The sequence below is a fragment of the Grammomys surdaster genome, unplaced genomic scaffold (assembly GCF_004785775.1).
Source record: "Grammomys surdaster isolate TR1022 unplaced genomic scaffold, NIH_TR_1.0 126182, whole genome shotgun sequence".
NCBI lineage: Eukaryota > Metazoa > Chordata > Mammalia > Rodentia > Muridae > Grammomys > Grammomys surdaster.
Genome location: NW_021620988.1, coordinates 5,360,257 through 5,372,769, shown reverse-complemented (window position 1 = coordinate 5,372,769; position 12,513 = coordinate 5,360,257). Strand labels below are relative to the sequence as shown.

The 12,513-nt window shown below is 37.6% G+C and overlaps 1 protein-coding gene across 2 annotated transcripts in view; it reads right to left on the bottom strand.

The window, feature by feature from the left end:
* Positions 1 to 12,513, bottom strand: part of Galntl6 (polypeptide N-acetylgalactosaminyltransferase like 6) — a 984,872-nt gene that overhangs the window by 222,855 nt on the left and 749,504 nt on the right. The gene's annotated exons all lie outside the window — the stretch shown is intronic.

Genomic DNA, 12,513 nt, shown 5'->3' with positions numbered 1-12,513 from the left:
ATAGAGTTGAATGCATAATACTGTGAGGAACAAAATGAAGAATGTCAAAATGCTAACTGTATTGTTTAGCGTGATCTGTATTTTTTCCCAGTTACTTTTATTATATTACTTTTATAAGAGTATCCAATTTCATTAACAGAGTGTATAAACATTCAGGTTTCAATATACTGATAATTAGCATTTTTTAACAAGACGGAAAATAATATATTTTTAGGTAATAAATATACAGAGAAGCTTACAAAATTAATTATTTATAACACAGGTCTTACAAATTCTCAATCATGGGCTCTTTCATAAGGCTGAGTTGCTATGGCTTACTTAATATAATTACTTATTCCTCGCAGGGCCACTGCACAGTCCATTAATCTAATAATGCTGGTTTCTCACCTTGATTTTTTAATGAAAGGGTTCTCACAGGGGCACAAGAAGTACAAGCACGTGTGACTTTGTACCTTCTCAGTGAAACTCAGAATAATTTAATGAGCCAAAGAGACAGTTAGTCAAGTCAGTTGACACATACTGGAAGAAGAGCTTTTACTTTATCCAGCAGCTTTTGCAGTCAGTCAGGGAGACCAGAAACACTGGGAAAGCGCAACAAATAAACTCCAGCTTTTGTTACTGTGGATATCAACTGAATAATATGCTGTGAATTCTGGAAGAGAGTGAGGGTCCATCTCTCTGTCTCTCTGTCTCTCTGTCTCTCTGTCTGTGTGTCTAGATAGATTTATTTCTACCTTCTTATATGAATTCAAAATTACAGTCTTAGAAGTAGTTCCTCCTGAACTGTCCACCATTGCTTGCAAGACAAGCATTTTGCTGACTGAGCCATCTCCGAGTCCCTATCTATATGCTTTTCATGATTTCGAAATGTTCATGCATACTGCCCCAGCCTGCGACACTCCTTACTGCCATTCTTCCAAGATGCAAGGATTCTGAGGAATGCTTTGGATTTGGATAGATTTTCTTTGTCATCTTTACATTCTCACAATGTCTGAGGAAAGAAAAATAATGAAATGGTTGTTATTTTTAAGAACACTTTCTGTTCTATTAGGATGTAGTAAGATTTTCTCCTTCAACACTACTTATAGCCGGAGTGACCTATCAGCTTAGTAGAGACACTTAACACTGAGCCTTATTTTATTTGGCCTCTGTCTGAAAAGCTGCACTTAAAGTCACATTTCATTTTGTTTATGAAGTCAATAGCACTTGAAAGACTGAAGCCTCAGCAGCAATTGAAAAGGGAGTTAGTAAGTATATTTTCTCCACCCTCCCATGTCAGTCTTAGTGAACGGTTTTTCTAGTTACATTGTATTACTTATGCATACATAAATAGAGAGACCCTAGTATAAAATCAGGTACCAATATATGATCTGCAACATAAAACCTACAATTGATGAGCCAAGTCATTCTTCAATAATGGCTCCTACTTTTCAGGGTGCTTCTGGAGAGCCTCCAAGTTTAAATTCTGGCCCCATCAGCCATCATTTTGGTTAACGTCATACAAAGGTTCCACCACAAGTTGCAGAGAAGATTTATAGGTGAAGAAGGACTTCATTTCTTTTTATTATATTCCCAGAACTTGAAAGACTTGGGTAACAATGAAGCTTAACAGGCAGCTAAGAGAAATTGTATTCAGAAGATGTACTATTTAAAAAGAGCCTAAAAATGATGTTTTCTAAACAGAAATGATTCAATGAAGGAATTCTTTTACAACAAAGAAAAAGTGAATAGGATGGCAGCACATATTATAAACTTTCTTGTATTAGAATTTATTTATTTATTTGTACATGTGTTCATATGCAAGTATAACTGTGTGTGGTCATGTTTGTACATGCGCTAAGAGGGCAGAGGTGAACATTTGATTTTTTTCCTCCATTACTGTCCTATGTTTTAGAGTTTATAGGAATTTGTGAACATAGTCAGCTTTTTATATTGGTAGGAGGATGCAAACTCATCCTTGTTCTGAAAGAATTTTACCCACAAGACTGTCTCCCTTTCCCAGTGAGTTTTTATAAATATATTTACCGTGGAATGAAAATCATCATAGATCTACTGAATCTCAATGTGCATAGGGAAAACACTGAAGGTGTTAGTGTTATAACAGATAAAAGGCAGAGGGACCCAAAAGGAGACATAGATGTGTAAAGAAGCAAATGGTGTTTTTAGTTGTGGGGAGGTTTAGTGGGGTAAGGACATCGTCTTGGAGATGGAGAGGAGGTATGGGATGAAGAACAGTCAGAGGGAGTATCAGGAGGGTGATAATGACTGCACTGTAAAAAAAAAGAGATTAAAGATAACAATAAAAAGAATTAAATGGTGAAATAACACTGTCCTCATGAGGAAACAAGTCCCAGTAGGTAATCAGTGTGTGACTCACCCTCTAGCTGGTGAAAGGGTGTCAGTCTCCAACAGGTTGTGTTAACCACTCTAAATAAGACTGTCAGCAAGTACTGTTAGAGAGGCTAGTCGAGCCTGCCTGAGACTTCCGTGTGTAGCTAAGCAAAAGGAAGGCTAGTTAATGTAAGGAGGAACGTGGGTGCTTGGTTTGCCAGAGGACTTTATCTGGTAACTGTAAACCTTAAGAAGTATTATTCAGGATAGATGTCCATAATTTTCCTGATAATTTGACTTTTACAACAGAATCTCATCAGAGGTTTTGTTGTTGAGGATGAACTGAGATGAATAAGTAGTCAAATTGCTTATTTGCCCTCTGAACACTAGAGAACTATAGTAGATTCAAAATTCTATCTCTTAAAGTTACAAGAAGATATAATTAATCATATAATCATATATTATATAATTATATATTCATATAATATATTATATTTATGATTATATATAAATTACTAAAAGATACAATTATAAAATTATAAAAATATCGCACAAAGCAATCAATAATACTGAGTTCATAGTTATGACTTTGGTAGATTATTCAATAAGAAAATCCAAAGCACTTTTTAAGGCTAGAAATAATGAAATAACAAATTACATGAGGACAGAATTTACACCAAAACTGTTCAAAAATACAATGACCAGTATAGATGAGGAAAGTATGCATTTATACATAAACTCATGAAATTATATATATGAGGAAAATATGTATTTATATATAACTCATATGAAATTAAAAGATTTAAAGCCATTCACTGCGAAAGTGGGAGCTGGCTATTATTCCAGAACTCAGAATTCCATCTCAGCATAAATGTACCTAAAATTATCTGAGGAACCTTTAAAGTGAAAGATTCAGGAATTGGAAGTTTAGGGATTTTGTGTTCTTGGAATGAAAGTCTGTAACTTTTTAAACCATGTGACATTTGTATAATTGTCAAAATAAAGTTGAATATACAGAAGCACATTCTGAGCACACTGTAAACTTAGAATTTGTTAGAAAAAGTTTCATGATTAATTTAAAAAGTTGTTTTCATAATAAGGAAGGATCCTGGGAAAGTTGGTTGTCTGGAAACAAAACATATTTGTTTGTTTGGCTTAAATTTTACAGTTCAACATTTTTTTTTTTTGGTAATGGTTTGGAATGGAATGGTAGACAATAGCTGTATGCTATAAACCATATGGTTTTTGGTAGACTTATTTAGACTGAGAAGCTTATGTACTACAAGTTGGTTTTTAAAACAATGGAGTGGCCATATTCCAATAGATCATGATGAGGTTGTGGTAAGAACCATAAATCACCCAGCCACTCAGTGACATTCGAGGATAAGACTTTTTTATGGTAAGTAAGCATTCTGTGTGACAAAATTTCTTTTAACTGTATTTTGTGTAATATATGTCCTATAATTTGTAGTTCATCAAGTTTGTGTCAGTAGAATAGGCTTCTCATTTAGTGGAGTTGCTAATACTTGATACTGAAAATTGGTCTATTTTGGGAAGTAATTGCAGTAAATGGATGCTGGAAGACATGTCAAAAACTACAATTTACAGGATATAGCTCAAGAGTTGATCATTGTTTGACATGTAGTCCAGCTCATAGAGACAAGTCTTCTCACAGATAAAATAGGAACCTTGTGCTTTAGATAAGGAAAATTTTCTAACAACTTTGGAGTGCTTTTCTCTTTGATCTCTTTAGTATCTCAGGGTCTTAATACTTGATATGTAATAGATTTCCAACAGATATATATTTAGTTGGAGGACTCAAGGTAAGCTTTCATTATTTTTATCCTTAGGGGGTCTAGAACTCTGTAATTATTGGTCACACTACTTTGATCGGGGTTCAGATTAGTTTTAGTGCAACAATAATAGTATAAACATATATACATGTAAATAATAGTGCATTTTATAAATGTAGTAACTAGTAAATTTATATGAATGTAGTCAATAGTATAAATGTTCATTATTGTGCTTTGCAATACTTAAGTGATTGCTTACAGATTAATCAGAACCATATGGAATAGACACAGTGGTTAACCTAATGAAGGTCCAAACTCCTTTGAAGGGGTAGTCCTTTGTATTTTATTTTATTTTTTTTACTGATAGAGCTGCATGCTTAGAATATTATACAATTATAGTGAAAGCACAACAAATATTGGAAATGAGCAGTATCTTTTCACAGATGAAGAAAATAATGCTTATTGTTCATAAGCAAATTCAGACATCTTCAAACAGAATGCAAGTCTTTAAAAATTTGTTGCAAGACTCTGTCCGTCATGATCAAGTAGGCTTTATCCCAGGAATGCAGGGTTGGTTCAATATATGGAAATCCATCAATGTAATCCACTATATAAACAAACTCAAAGAAAAAAAAACCACATGATCATCTCACTAGATGCTGAGAAAGCATTTGACAAAATTCAACACCCCTTCATGATAAAAGTCTTGGGAAGATCAGGAATTTAAGGTCCATACCTAAACATAGTAAAAGCAATATACAGCAAACCAGTAGCCAGCATCAAACTAAATGGAGAGAAACTTGAAGCAATCCCACTAAAATCAGGGACTAGGCAAGGCTGCCCATTCTCTCCCTACCTATTCAGTTTAGTACTGGAAGTCCTAGCCAGAGCAATTAGACAACAACAAAAAAAAGTCAAATGGTTACAAATTGGAAAGGAAGAAGTCAAAATCTCACTATTTGCAGATGATATGAGAGTATATTTAAGTGACCCCAAAACTTCCACCAGAGAACTCCTAAACCTGATAAACAATTCCAAGTGGATCAAGGACCTCCACCTAAAACCAGCTACACTGAAACTAATAGAAGAGAAATTGGGGAAAAGCCTGGAACACATGGGCACAGGATAAAAGTTCCTGAACAGAACACCAATGGCTTGCTCTCAAAGACCAAGAATGGACAAATGGGACCTCATAAAACTGCAAAGCTTCTGTTGCAAGACTCTGAACTCATTTTTTTCTCATATAATCCAAACTTTTGCCCAGATTTCTAATGACAACTTTATATTAAGGTAGTGATATGGGGCCACTTTTACTATTTATAATCATAACTAGTAATCATTTTGGGTAGAAATTTGCTTTTTTATCACAAATCACTTACAGCTATTGAAAATAATGTCCTCATCAAGGCAAATCAAAGTATCAAAGCTTTAAGAAAAGTCATCTTCTACCTTGTACATTAAAGGAAAAAGTGGACACGGTTCGTGTCAGGAAATATATCCAGAGGCCCACCAGCCATGTGGCATACCTATAGAGGAAGCCATTACAATGCACAAGTACATGGTGAAGATCTGGGAAAGAAAGAGAAATAGAAGACTTTGAGCATTATGAAGAGGTGGAACTGGATACTCAAGCATAGAGCGGAATAGCCTGATGAGGGTAGTCTTCCCTGCCATCTGAGACCATGGTGAAATCCCAGCCAAAGCTGCCACTGAAGGCCATAACTGGGTACATGGCCGTGTAGCAGTAGGGATCTGTGTTGCTATCTTTGGCTAATATTACCACTAAAGACCATGAGGATGTTCCTAGTCTGGGCTGCCGCCTAGGACCATGTTGATGTCCAAGGACTGCGTAGAATTGGTTTGCTCCTCACTGGGTGTGGCACTCTGGAATGCTGGCTCCAGCTTTTGCCTGGGCAGAACAGTAGAGCTGGCTCTGGTGGTAGAGGTGAAGGCAGGAGGTGAGGGGATAGGGAACATGGAGGATAGGGGAGGTGAGCTGGCCGTGCTACTTGTCTGCAATGAAGTAGCATGGGTGCAGAAGAGATGGCCCTGCTGGCACCTTGCCGTTTAGGGCAGAACAGAAAGCCAGCCCTGACATCAGGAGAGTTGAGTGGGAGAGCTCGCCCAGATCTTTGCCAGCTGTAGTTCTCAGGAGAGTGGGTCCTACACTTCAACTGAGCAACACAGTAGAGCTGGCTGTGGTGGTGTGTATGTGGATTAGCTGATCTGTGGGCATGAGAGCTGGATAGCTGGGTCTGCCCTTCACTGGGCATGACATTGGGTGAGCTAACAGGACCAGTGCTAGAAAGCTCCACCTGGTATTATGACTGTGGGAGACCTGGCAGGCTGAACAACTCAGCTACAACCTAGGCCTAGATCCAGGGCTTTAAGTTGGCCCAGCCCAAGGTCTACCTCATCTATAAACTGCTGGAGTGCTGAAAGGACTGGTCCTACAGATCCAAAGTGGCAAGGTCCCCATGACACAGGGCAACAATAGGACATTTGAGAGAAGCCTTGGTGAGGATCCAGTATTGATAGAATAGCAGAAGCCAGAGGCCATGAACCAGACGAATGACTCATTGCAATGAACATTTGCAAGTAAACACGTATGGTCAAAAGGGTATTCTGTGGGACTCACTATGACACACGACAGCATCTATGACAAGATGATTTTCCATTTTGTTTATTTTTTTGTTTTAGTTTTTATTTCTTTGATGAGTTGGTTGTACAGATGGAGGGTAGACATGAAGGAATGGGGAGATGAGTGCGACTAGGGTACATGATGTGAAACTCACAAAAAACCAATAAAATGTTAAATGTAATTAAAAGTATTTGGACCTTGAGGTAAAGGAAAACATTCTGAGGAATGGGAAAAGCCCCGAACCTCTGTAACTGGGTGTTTATATTCAGTTGGAAGTTGTAAATCATAGTATTCTATGTGATCTATTATATATGCTAATGAGTTATTAAATGAGATCTTTAAAGAATTGAGGCAGGGAATTAGAGTGACATGTAAGTTAGCATGAAAGTTGAAGAAATAATTAATGGCTCAAATTAATGCAGTGTAAACTGAACCTCAAAGACAGATATAAATACTTCAGAGTCAACAGAAATGTTGTAATCAAGAGAAATATTAGGATTTACATAAAATGTGACAGTTAACTTAAAACAATCCTATGTGTGTGTTGTGTTTGTGTGTGTGGGGTGAGCCCATGATCATCATACACCCTGGCATTGACTTTATTGCAGATTCCTTTTTTTGAATAGTTGGCCTCTCATACCTTTTTCCTTTTTTTAATGGTACTAATTATTTTCTGATATTCCCTGAACTTCTAAGTCATTATCATTGTCTTAGGGTTCCTTTTATTCCCATTAATTAATCTATTTATTCAGTTAATATCCTGATCACAACCTCCTCTTCTCTTCCCTGTCCCAACTCTCACAGAGCCCCTCCCTCTCTCTCCTTTCCCTGTGAAAAGGAGGAAGTTCCTTGTGGTGTTTCTATTGCTGCTATGAAATACCTTGACCAAAATGCAAGTTGGGGAGGAAAGGGTTTACTATCTTACACTTCCAGATCATAATACATCTTTGGAGGAAGTTAGGACAGGAACTAAAGCTGATGCAGAGACCATGAAGGGATGGTGCTTACTGGCTAACTTCCCATGGCTTGATCATCCTGCCTTCTTATCGAACCCAGGACCATCCAAGATAGATATAGCACTACTGTCTATGGGCTAGGCCCTCCATACTTGACTATCAATGACAAAAATGACTTAAGGTGGATTTCATGAAGGCATTTTCTCACCTGAGGCTCCTTAATCTTATGACTCTAGCTTGTGTCAAGTCAACACAAAACCAGCCAGTACAATCATATTTCAACATATAAAGAAATCTGAATCTGTGGGGCTGAGGCTGGTGAGCTGTGAGATGGATGTGGGAGAAGGTCTTGAGCAAGAGTAGGATTGAGATGTGTCTAAACCCTGAAAATTTCATCATGAGATCATCAGGAGTAGGGTCCCCCTTCAACATCAACATATATACACACCCAGAGCCTTTGTGCCCTGCACATAGCTCTGTGCATCCATCTTTGCTTAACTGAGGTGGTTATGTAGCCCAGTAGCTAGGTTAAAGAGACATTCTCTTATCAAGCAGCACCTGGAATTCTTCCTTATGCAAATGAGGGATCCCTAGCAACATGACCCTGGCCAATGATGTACACTCACCTCTATAGTGCCTACTCACGCCCAAGGGTTTAAATAGCCTTTTGTTCCCCCAGTTAAATGAGGTGTCTCACTAAAGCTGCCTTTGGAGAGTCTGGTCTTCCATTCTCACAACTAACTGAGAATGCTTAGCTCCCAGCCATCCAGCTTGGCTTCCTCTCTCAGGATCCAGCAGATTGTGGGCAATCAAGGTGCTATGGGCAGGGAAGTAGAATCTGAATATTATAATTCTTTAATACTTATCCTGCTATTTTATTATCTTCTTTTCTACATTCTTTTAATTACTGTGCACATATATTGAGGGATCACCATGTGGCATACAAAGTAGAGGGCACTGATTTGAGGACTTTTAGTGTCTAAAAGTGGGAACCATTTGGAAAGAGAAACAACAGCACACCTGTCAGTAAAGGCTGCAAAAAAAAGATGACCACAGTGAAGAAAATCTGCCAAACTGCTGTAAGCAGTCACAAATGAGGAGCTATTCATGAAGGCTCCCAAGTAATGCTGGGACCTTGTCTAGAAAAAAAATATAAGAGGAAGATGTCTATGTAGAACAAAAGGGATAAAAGCAGAAAAGACCATGTTTAATCTGGAGGACTGGGATTGAAATATTGCATTGAATGAGTTAAAAAAAAAAAACCTTGGGGGAATAAGTTGAAATGAAATCATAATGGTCCTTTATGTGTTATGATAATGATCTCTGGACATGTACATTGAGCAAAGAAGAGCCATAGTCTATTTTAAGCAGCATTTAGTGTCATAGAGTCTATCTAATGGCAGTAGTATGGGTTAAATGGAGGATATACATCATTTGTGTCAAGATCATATGTTAGAAATCAAGAGTACACGAATAGATCTCCTGTATAAAATACTCTGAATTCGTACTAACAGATTTTGATTCTTGCCAAGGCAGCGGTATTCCCAGCTGTTACAATTCTACCATGTAGGCTGTCATGGGTAGTTTTGACCAATGATGTGCAAGTGGCAATCATTAGATTTAGAGTCCTGTGAATGAGGCACTGTTGATTGACATGTTCCCTCAGGCTCTTGTTCCTTCACCCCTCGCTCTTGCCATTCTTCCTGTATGAGACATGAATGACACTCTTGCAGACATGCTGCCATCCTCTAACTATCAAGAAGTAGCTTCCTAACTAAGCATTGAAGAGCAGGAAAGTAAATGGCTCAAGCTCTTTGAGATTCCTTGAATATTTCCTAGCCTTGAAATTTATTACCTCAAGACTTTTATATGAGGTAAACGAACTGTATATTGTTTAAGCCAGTGGGTTTTTTTTTTGCTTTTGTTGCTTCCATTTAATACATTTAAAATGCTTCTTTGAATAATACAACTTACTTTCATGGACTTGAAATAAAGATGTTATGATAATGTGGCAGGATATATGAAAGGATTTCAGGTTGGAAGGTGTTTTTAAGTAACATTGTGAGTGGTTGGCTTCAGAAGGTGACATGTTTAACTCACAACTCAGAGAACACTTTGCCTTGTTCATAGAGTTGTTCTAAGTATTTTATTCTTTCTCTGGAAGAATATTCATTAGAGATCTATTCTTTACAAGGAGACTATTAAACTGCTTATTTTATCTCTTGATATCTAAAGTAAATAGACTTGTCTACTGTTAATAATATATAACACCTAAAATTACATATATGCCAAGGATCAGAAACTTGATTGATTTATATTCAGCTTCTACCAAGACGAAAACTAAAAGCTGTATTTCAGGTACTGTGTTTTTAAGGGGTGACATTCAACACAACAATCATCTGTTCACCAAGGCTCTCAGAAAATTCTCTCCTTCTGTGAAGTTAATCTAAGCAGGCAAAATTAGTACAGAATGACTTCAAGGGCTTAGATTCTCCAATGAAGTCCAATTTCATCTACCTGGCTTCTATCCAACATCATCAGGGAGCAAGCAAAACAGTAATTATGATTTGTTGAGTTTGTACTAAGTACTTGACATATCTGTTTTACACATCAACACCTCAGGCTCTATATTATCCTGTCTTATTATCCAATGTATAAATTGAAGCTCACAAGGTTAAATAAGTTCACACAAGGTTACATAGTTAGTAATACCCAAGTATGAGATTTGTGGACCATTTAAAAGATTATTATTATACTATATGGAGAATGTGGAATAACTTCCCTTACAAAGATACTCATGGTCTCACTTCTAGCATCAATGAACATGTTATGCTACATGATTTAATTAAGAACAGTGAAATGAGATTGTACAAGCTGACCTAACCTATTCACTAGGATCCATCAAAAAGGATAACTTTGTTTAGCTGTAGAGTGAGAGATGGTTGGCTATGGGAAAATGGGGAGAGAGGGGAAATTCTGTTGGCTTTGAAGATGGAAGATCACAGGCCTGAGTCAAGAGATGCAGTTCAAGAAGGATGAAAGGCTGAGGAAATAATTCCCTCCTTTGAGCCTTCAGAAGTAAGAAAACCCCGATAGCATATTGCTCAACCCAGTAAAAGCCATGTACGTAACTAGGACCCAGAACTGAAATACTGCATTTGTATTGTTTTAAACCAGAGAATGTGTGGTGATTTGTTATGGCAGCATCCGAAGAGGATTGCACATATCAGTATTCCAGCATGATTGCTACACCTCGTCATATAGGTTCAGGAAAAAGCTTGTGTTCAGTCAAAAATCAGCATGACATTTCCTTGAAGTACATTGTTCTTTTTGCCATGATTGACAGTGTAAGAAAGCTTAAGATATTTTTAGATTTCAATCATAGTTATAGTATAGGAAAGTAAATTTATTGTTATTATTTTCAGATTTCATTCATAAATACTTTGTGTTTAGATTGCCTGACTTCTTCAGTGATGTAGTCCATGCTAGTGTACCAGTTGTTGGCATCCTGTGCTTATAAGCACATGAGCAGTGGTGGTTGGATGCAAATCGTTATTTTTTAAAAGCAAGACGTGAAGTGGGGATGGGAGGCGTTGGAGGAGGTAAAAATTATTTTTACTGTTTCTACATTATTTCTGATATATACATATATATTTCTGATAAATACATATGTTTATTTAAATTTCATGTGTATGTTTACATATATTTTAAATCCAAATGTTACCATGAAGGGAGAAGGAAGGGACAGAGGGAGGGAGGAGGCAGGAAAGGAGAGGAAAAAGAAAGAAAGAGAGAGAGAGAGAGAGAGAGAGAGAGAGAGAATATAAATTTTAGTTTTCTTTTTGTGAATATGGGAATGGTCTCTTAGTTTTGTCAAGGAACAGTTAATCGCTTGTTTAAAAATATAAAAAAAAAGTTCTCAAGGTTGAAGCTTCATTCTCACCCAACCAGGAGCTCTGTGAGCTACAATAATGACCTGTCTGTCTGTAAGATATCCTCCTTGTTGTAAGATATCCTCCTTGTGACACAAATGTGATGGGATTAATCAACAACTATGTTTCCTGGATGTGAAGACTGTCCAGTGAGGACCCAGAGCTAAAACTCTCAATGAGACCAGGCAGCTGGGTCAGCACAGCTTATGGATCCTAGTGAAAAACAGACTACTATTATTCTGCTAAGTGAACATAGCAAAAAATGGGCTTCCAATATCATGTTACTATACCCATCGATCTGTGTCAGCCCTCATCAGAGAAGCCTCTTTAGAGATGTTAACTAACACAGAGACCCACAACAGGACATGAAGAGTGAGAGACAGAGTAGTCATCCCCAAAGGAATGTCTGTATTATATTTCTCTACTCAGGGCCAAAGGATCTACGTGGAAGAGGGGGAGTAATGATTGTAAGAAGCAGGGTTGGTTACAATTGGTGGATGACATCAGTCAAATAACATTTTTCTAGGTGCAATATGGCAGACACAAACTCCCCCAGCCTGTGACAACACACACAAGACCTTCACAAGTTCCAGACAGATAAAAATCCCAGAACACAGGATAAATACCTCCCCTAGCTAAGAAGCCTATGCACTTCATAGGTTCTGGGAGAGGGGAAATCAGCTTTTTTCAATGGAGTGCCATTGAGTATATCAAGTACACTCCAGAACAGGCCCTGTGTTCAGGAGTAGCTGGCTAACACAAATCAAACTTCGTGTTTTTCCTTTCCTTTCCTTTCCTTTCCTTTCCTTTCCTTTCCTTTCCTTTCCTTTCCTTTCCTTTCCTTTCCTTTCCTTTCCTTT